Raw genomic sequence first — 9,063 nt, 5'->3', positions numbered from 1 at the left:
GGGTTGTAGTGAGCTGTGTCAATCGGGTGTCTGCACTAAGCTAGGTATCAATATGGTGATCTCCCTGGGAGAGGGGAAGAACCACCAGGTTGCCTAAGGAGGGCTGAAATGGCCCAGATCAGAAACAGAGCAGGTCAAAACTCCCACACTGATCAGTAGTGGGGTCGCTCCTGTAAATAGCCACAGCACTCCAGCCTGGGCAAAATAGTGAGACCCTGTCTAAAAAAAAAAAAAAAGTACCACCTGGCTGGAGGTGGTGGCTCATGGCTCATGTCTGTAACTCTAGGCCAAGGTCAGAGGATCGCTTAAGGCCAAGAGTTCGAGACCAGCCTGAGTAACATAGCAAGACCTCATCTCTAAAAAAATTAAAATTAATAATTAAAAAAATAAAGTACAGGCTGGGTGCAGTGGCTCATGCTTGTAATCCCAGCACTTTGGCAGGCTGAGGTGGGTGGATCATGAGGTCAGGAGATCGAGACCATCCTAGTCAACATGGTGAAACCCCCGTCTCTACTAAAAATATAAAAATTAACTGGGCATGGTGGTGTGTGCCTATAATCCCAGCTACTTGGGAGGCTGAGGCAGGAGAATCACTTGAACCCAGGAGGTGGAGGTTGCAGTGAGCCAAGATCACACCACTACATTCTAGCCTGGTGACAGAGTGAGACTCCCTCTCAAAAATTAATTAATTAATGAACTAAATTAAATTAAATAAAGCACAAGCTGGAAATCAGCCACATAGCTTAGAGTCACATTCCATTGGCCAGAACTTGGTCACATGGGTACATCTGACTGCAAGGGAGGCTGGGAAATGTACTTTTTATTGAGACAGTTCTATGCTCAGCTACGAGTTCATTACTGTGGAAGTAGGGGAAGATACTTAGGGACAACTAACAGTCTCAACCACATTCCATTTCACAGATGGGGAAACTAAGGCACAGCGTGATTAAGTGGTTCCTCAAGGTCACAAAGAGAATAAGGAAATAAGACAATGTATGTAAAGTGCCAGGCAACGTTTAAGTGCTCAAAGCCAGCCTTCTCTAGCCACTCTCTTCCCACACATCCTTTGAGTATCTTCCATTGAAATTTATTTGTTTTAAGGGTCCCCTTAGAGGAGCATGCTGGAATTTCATGCACCGTGAGGACTGATAAGTTTTCTTCTGCCCTTGAAATCCACACCCTTTAGGTCATCCAGGTGAGATCCACAAAATAACCCAACCGTTTTCAGGATAATTTCTCAAGCAGAGCAAAGGACTCACAAACCCCAGTAGGAGATATGTTGAAGCAAGTTCCCGGCCAGAAAGATTCTCCTAAACTACAAGGAAACTGAGGCCCAGAGAGGGGACGGGACTTTGCTGAGGCCACACAGCCAGCTTCTGACAGATCCAAGACTAGGTCCCCAGCCAAGGAGCACTGGCATTTCCCCAGGACCTTTTCCTGTTTGTGTCTCGTGTTAGCAGTTCTCAAATGTCTCATGTTCCGTGATGTTTAAGTGTGAGGCAATCAATCACTGTTGCATGCTCTGTGTGTCTGGGCAGGGCCTGTCACATGGTGGGGTGCCTGCGTAGGGCCATGGCCCTTTGTTGGGGAACTCCAAGTCGTTATCTTCCAGAGGATTTCTCTTTTGTCTTCAGTCAGGGGCAATTTCCAGCATTGGAAAGCCTTTATCTCCTGTCCTAGGCAGCTGTTCCTGAGGGCCAGGTGGGGGAAGGAGTCTGCAGATCTCATTGTTCAGTAAATAGATTTACATTTGTTTTCTGTGTAGAATCCCCATTCCTGTGGTCAGGGCATCCCTGGTTCAACTACTTCACCTTAGAATCTTCTATGAGCATGAAGGGGGATGAGGGTCCTTGGGAACTTTCATCTCAACCCTCAGGTTTCCGTGCTCCCTGCAGAGGTCTCGGTCTTTTCAGGGCTCTGGGGTGCCATGTACCTGCCTCTGCCTTGCCTAACCTTCCTGCAGGCACTTGCTGCCAGTTTTCTCTGGCCAACTCAGTGGGATCCCTCACCCATCAGCCGCTGTCCAGCTTTTAGAACCCAGCAGCATCACCTCTTCCTCTGCCTGTTCTCTGCCCTTTGTGTTTGTGCCCTTTTACCCTGTCAGTGAGATTTCTGGAGGAAGCAGAGGTTTACACTATGGCGACACCCTCTACTGACTGCCTAATCGCTGGATCCTCAGTCCTCAACAGCAGAGCCCTGATTTAGTTTGGGAGTGGGAGGTGATAGGTCCAGCCAGGGGAGAGGGATTCAGATTGGGCTGTGACAGTCAAACTATGCCACTTCCCTTTTCCAGCCTCCTTTGCAGCGTGGAGCAGAGATATGACCAGTTCTGGCCAATGAAATGTGAAGGGAAGTCCTTTCAGGGAGATCATGGGGAAGATTTTCTTTGCAGATTAAAAGAGCTCAAGGAGAGGCCAAGCACGGTGGCTCGTGCCTGTAATCCTAAAACTTTGGGAGGCCGTGGTGGGAGGATCACTTGAGCTCAGGAGTTTGAGACCAGCCTGGGCAGCATAGTGAGACCTTGTCTTTATCTAAAAAAACCAAACCAAAACAACAACAAAAAACTCTCTAAAAAAAGCTCAAGGAGAGAGTTTTTGTTGTTGTTGTTGTTGTTGTTTTTAGAGGAAGTCTCACTCAGTCGCCAAGCTGCAGTGCAATGGCGCGATCTCAGCTCACTACAACCTCCACCTCCCGGGTTCAAGCGATTCTCCTGCCTCAGCCTCCCGAGTAGCTGGGACTACAGGTGTGTACCACCACGCCCAGCTAATTTTTGTATTTCTAGTAGAGATGGGGTTTCACCATGTTGGCCAGGCTGGTCTCGAACTCCTGACCTCAGGTGATCCGCCTGCCTTGGCCTCCCAAAGTGCTGGGATTACAGACGTAAGCCACTGCACCTGGCCGAGATTTTTTTTTTTAACTTACCACCCAACACTCCTATCTTGAACTTCATCAAGAGACGTGATGCTTGGGGCTGTGGCAACTATATTGTAACTGTGGGGCCACAAGGCTAATGATAAAAAGCCAACACAGAATGGCTAAATATGAAGGCTGAAAGTAGCTGGATGCTGAAAGACATTACTGAGATGCTTTTTTGACCCTAAAGCCATCAACTTGCAAAGTTTTGTCTGTGAAATAATAGAATGCCTTTACTGTTTAACCCACTGTGACTGGGGCATTATGAAGTTTTCAGCAGAAGGCATTCCTAACTAATACACTTGTGCTCAGGCTACCATATTTTGGTCCTGCAGTTTCTACCCAAAATTCCAAATGATGGGACCATCTTTTATTTTCAGGATTGGCTGACACCCCCATCTCCTACCTCCCCTTCTTGGGAGCTGATGAACAGCCTGTTGAATCTGCTTGGATCCTTTGCAGGGTGAATGAAATATAAGGAAACTTCTTGAATGAATCTTTGACATTGACTTACCTTAAAGGGGCACAACATTTGCTTATATTTTGGGGCTTGGATTCTTTGATGTATTATCAAACTTCAGAATTCACAGCTTTCAGGGAATTTGTGACTGTATCAGTTAGAAAGACTTGGATGCAAATAACAGAAGAATTATAATGGCTAACAATTATATGGTGAGTATAACTTGCCAGGTACAGTAATTAGCACTTCATTTACACTAACTCATTGAATAACTTTAAAACAACCCTATGAAGCAGATACTATCGTTCCCTCCATTCTCCATATAGGGAAACTGAGGCACAGAGCTAGTCAGTGACATAACTGGGCTGCCACACTATAGAACCAATTAGCAGTGGCTTCAGCCATAATGACATCTATCATTTACTTAAAACGAAGTTTGGCATTGTCAGCCCAGGAGTCCTGCAACCTAGACCTTGGCCATGCTCACTGTTTTAAGATGGGGGCTGGGATCCTGTATCCTGTTTTCCCAATGGATGTGTCGGAAACAAAAAGGGAGGAACGGGGCAGTAGTGCCAACTCCTTAGGGAGAGAAAGTCTCTCTGGAGCACTCATCCCAGCTGACTTCTTGTTGTGCCTCATTGGCTAGAGTCAGGTCACATGCTCACCTTGGTCCAATCACTGGCAGATTGGAATGCACGTGGCATGCTTGACTAGGCCAATCACATTCATCCCTTGGGGCCATGCACTATGGCTACCACTAACCAGGGTTCAGTTAGTGAGGAAGCAGGGACTGGGTGTTGGGCAAGCAGCCAGTGCCACCTGCCCCAGCAGCTGACCTTTACTGAGCATGTACAGTGAGCCAGGCTCTGTCCTAAGCTCTTCATGTGTAATATCTCATCAGATCCTCGTGTTATTTATTATTATTTAGAGACAGGGTCTTGCGGTGTTACCCAGGCTGGAGTGCAGTGGTGTGATCCTAGCTCACTGCAGCCTTAAACTCCTGGGCTCAAGCAATACTCCTGCCTCAGCCTCCCCTGTAGCTAGGATTATAGGAACGAGCCACAACACCTGGCTAATTTAAAAATTATTATTATTATTATTATTTTGTAGAGATGGGGAATCTCGCTATGTTGCCCAGGTTGGTCTCAAACTCCTGGCCTCAAAGGATCCTCCTACCTCAACCTGTCACACTATTATTAACCTTATCTATGAGGAACAACCTGAAATCCAGAGAACTTAGATGACTTGCTGAAGATCACTCACCCAGAAAGGTGACTAGTCTAGAGAGGGTTACCAGATAAAATACAGCATACCCAGTTAAATTAGAATTTCAGATACACAAAGAAAATATTTTAGTGTAAGAATGTCCCAAATGCTGCACAGGACATACTTATACTGAGAAAATTGTTATTGATATAAAATTCAAATTGAACTGGACATTCTATATTTTCATTTGCTAAATTTGACAATCCTGCTAGAGTCACTGCTTAGGAAGCTAAGCAGTGGTGTGGGGGCTCAGGCACACCTTGTTTGCATAATAAACATGAAGGAGTATCTCTCGGTTCCACAAAGAATTAGACATTCCCCCATTTTTCATGAAGCCTGACTCCTTTTGGATTAGTAGTTGTTTTCCTCTTTTTGAAAGAGATACAATTACAGAGAAATACGTCCCTGCTCTCAGAAAACAACAGTGTATGCATTGTGATAAATGGCACCCGACATTCAGCCTCAGGACCAGGGAGGCAATAAGGAGAGGTGGGGAGTGTGGGAGAACTGGTGTGTCCCCTGGCTGACGGTTGCCAGGTGGGAATGTGGATTTAGCACAGTGAAATCTTACAGTGTTTTAAGGGAGGTAGAAATCTGAATTTTTATGTGAAATCTCTTGATTTATGAACATTAGCTCAAATTTAATTAAAATGCCCTGTGGTCCAAAGGAAATCTGTCTGCTGGCTTGTGGGCAGCCAGGGGAAAGCTGCTGCTGATCAGCTCTGGAAGATGAGGCTGCAACTGCCTCAAAAAGAGGAGCAGAGCAGAGGCTGGACTGGAGGCAGCCTGCGGACTGTGCTGTGCTTGGGGCTAGGAATTGTAGCCAGACCTGGGTTCCGTTCTCCTCTCTGCCAGGTAACTGCTGTGTGATGGTAGATGGGTTGCACAGCTTCTCTGTTTTCCAAAGCATTTAGGGTATGTAATTGTATCCATTGTCCTGTGAGGATTCTGCTGAAGGAGCTGACACAGGCTAGACACCTGGCATGTAGTGGGTGTCCAACAAACGTGAATCCCCTGCCTTCCCAGGGCTCACTTAGGAGCTGGGGATTTGAACACTGCTTTTCCAGCTCCCCTTTAGTCCCTCTCCTCCCTCCCTCCTTGCTTTCTCCTTCACCTCTTCCTGCTTCCTTTCTTCTCCTTTCCTCTCTTCTTTCATTAAACAGTGGAAAGAATTAGGACCAGGTGTCAGGAGACCTGGGACCAGGCCCTGGTGCTATTCCTGTCTTGGGGTGAGACTTGGGGAAAGGCTCTTCTCATGGGACCTTAGTTTCTCCCTCTGTGAAATGGGCAATTCTGACTGGAGACACAGGTGCACTTTCTGGTGCCAGGGTCATGTGATTCTGTGAGGCCTTGGGGGTCACGGGGGAGATGGCAGCCTTGGTAGTGATGGGAGGGGGTGGCTGGGGTAGGAGGCATGAGTCAGAGTGTGGTCTCAGGGCTGAGGAGCAGGAGAACATCCCTGCACATAGCACCCAGTGATTAGCAAACCGCAGGAAGGCAGAAAGCCGAGTCATCAGTGAGCTTGTAAACACCGTCCAAGGCCCTGCTTGTCTGGGATTGGCCACAGGCCCCTCCCGGGGATTTGGGGTCAAAGTTCTTCATAAATCATCCTCCCAGAACACGGCATCCCTGAGCCTCACCCTCCTTCTACTTTCTTTCTTTCTTTTATTTATTTATTTATTTATTTAGAGATGGAGTCTGTCTGTGTTGCCCAGGCTGGAGTGCAGTGATGTGATCTCAGCTCACTGCAGCCTCCCCATCCTGGGTTCAAGCGATTCTCCTGCCTCAGCCTCCCAAGTATCTGGGATTACAGGCATGTGCCACCACACCCGGCTAATTTTGTATTTTTAGTGGACACAAGGTTTCACCATGTTAGCGAGGCTGGCCTTGAACTCCTGATCTCCAGTGATTCGCCTGCCTCGGCCTCCCAAAGTGCTGGGATTACAGCCTCTTCCAGGCTTTCTATGATCTGACTTCTAGTCACCTTTCCAGGGCTATCTTGAGACACCTTTCCTCTCACCCTTCTCAACTCTTGCCAGGCCAGAGCCTGGTGAGTTTCTGGATATATGCAGTTCTCTTCCTGCCTCCAGCCCTTTGCACAAGCTGTTCCCTCTACTTGGAATGTTCGCTCCCACGTCTCTAGACCGCAAGATAAAGTGTCCTTATCATTCTGATTTCAGCTCAAACATCACCTCCAGTGGGAAACCCCCTCTCATCCCCAGGTGATCTCAGGTCCTGTTGTGGCCCCATTTACCTTCCCTCCAAACCACTGGCAGCCATCTGGGAGCTGTATTTAGAGGCTTTTGTGTTTGCTCAGTCTGTCTCTCCTTTTCCTGAGGGTGGGGACTGGAGGAGTCATTTCTGCTGCTGTCAGTCAGTACCTGGCACAGAGCAGGTCAGCAATGAATATTTATGAGAGGAATGAATTGGCGAGTGAATGAAGTCCTCAGAAGGGTTATGGCAAATCCTCCAGGGGCCAAGGGAGCTCGGCATTCTCTCCATCAGTGATAGCATACCAGCCCAACCCTCTAATATTGTCTCACTGTACTTAGAGAAAAAAAATCCAGACTTTTCCCCTTGTCCTTCCTGTTTCTCCCAGGAACTAACCTGCTGAACTCTCTGACCTCCTTTCCTACCAGCTGTGCCCACCCCCCACCACATCCCTGTCCCAGTTCCAGTCACGCTGGCCTGTCTGTTTCTTTACCATACAAGGCTTGTTTCTGCCTCAGGGCAGCTTGCTTGTCTGTTCCTTGTGTTTGGAGTGCTTGTCCCTCAGGCCTTATCATCATTTATATCTATCTCAGCTGTGCTGCCTCCTGAGGGAGGCATTTTCCCACCCTCATTGTCCAAGAGATTACCCTGTTTTGTTCCTTCTCAGGATACATCACTATCTCAAATTGTTTTGTTTATTACAAATATTTGATCAGCTTCTAGCTGAGTTCATGGCTGTGCAGAATAAACACAGACCTTCCTAGCTTCCCTTCCAGCTAGGTGCAGCCATGTGCCTGAGCTCTGGCCAAGGGGTTGAAATTAGTAGTGTGACAGTTTCTGGAATCTTTCCTAGAGATTTAGTTGATGCCTACCCTTTACTCATCATCCTTCCTTCTCCATCCTGCCATTCTGGAAAGCAGACATGAAGACTGGTGCAGTGGCCTTCATCCTGGATCATGAGAAAGTGGGGCCCACACCTAGAGATGGCAGACTCTTGTCCAGGAAGAGGCTGAGACACTGAGAGCTTCACAGAGTTACCAAATCCATTCCAAACTGTCTACATCTGGACTTCATTCACATGAGAGGAAAAGAAACTCCTCTTTTATTTCTTAACTTTTTTCAAATTTGTTTATTACATTTTATTATGACTACATTTGTATGTCCCCAAGCAGTACAATGTGATATAAAATGTCAGCTAGAATACACACTGGGTCTTTTATTTATTTTTATTTCTATTTTTTTTTTGAGGTGGAGTCTCACTTTGTCACCCAGGCTGGAGTGCAATGGCGTGATTTTGGCTCACTGCAACCTCTGCCTCCCTGGTTCAAGTGATTCTCCTGCCTCAGCCTCCCAAGTAGCTGGGATTACAGGCACCCACCACCACACCTGGCTAATTTTTGTATTTTTAGTAGAGACAGGGTTTTGCCATGTTGGCCAGGCTGGTCTCAAACTCCTGGCCTCAGGTGATCTGCCTGCCTCAGCCTCCCAAAGTGCTGGGATTACAGGTGTGAGCCACCGGGCCTGGCTGGGTGTTTTGATTTTAAAATGTAGTCTATAGGGCTTTATCAACTCTGTCCAGAATTTTGGTTGGCGTTATTAGAGGAGACCTGGGCCACAGAGAGGGGAGACCACTTGCTTGAGGCCACACAGCAGGGGAGGGGCAAAGCTGGGGTTTCACCCCAGGGGCCTAGATCCTAAACCCCAGCCTCATTTTTCAGAAGCTTCCAGCTTGAGGTGTTTCTGGGCTTCCTCCAGGCTCAGCCCGGACATCGAGCAGTGTGATCTACACCTACTCTGCCTCTTAGGCCAGGAGAGTCTTTCTTATTTCTCTGGGACCCAGAGCAAGGTGGAAAATATGGGAGAAGCCCCCAGCTATGCAATCCAACAATGGTCGAGTCCCAGCTCTAGGCTCTGCTGCTGGCTGGCTGCGCACCTCAGGGAAGACCCCAACCTGTCTGAACCTCAGTTTCCTCATCTAATAATAGCCTTGAGCAGGTCAGTTGTCCTGTAGGTTCCCCGAGGTGCTGTGTTTTGAGTGTCTGACCCCTCAAGAAGGATACAGCACTACTCCCACAAAGTAGGAATTTCTGGAACACAAGAGGTGTCTTTGGTGTTACAAGGAAGTAGGCTACTTAGTGCAAAATGTGGAGTCCGTTCTGGGTTCAAATCCCGGGTCCATAGTTAGCCGCTGTGTGGTGCTGTGCCAGTCACTT

The sequence above is a fragment of the Trachypithecus francoisi genome, unplaced genomic scaffold (genome assembly GCF_009764315.1).
Source record: "Trachypithecus francoisi isolate TF-2019V2 unplaced genomic scaffold, Tfra_2.0 Lachesis_group21, whole genome shotgun sequence".
Classification (NCBI taxonomy): Eukaryota; Metazoa; Chordata; class Mammalia; order Primates; family Cercopithecidae; genus Trachypithecus; species Trachypithecus francoisi.
Note: the sequence above shows the minus strand (reverse complement) of the source record.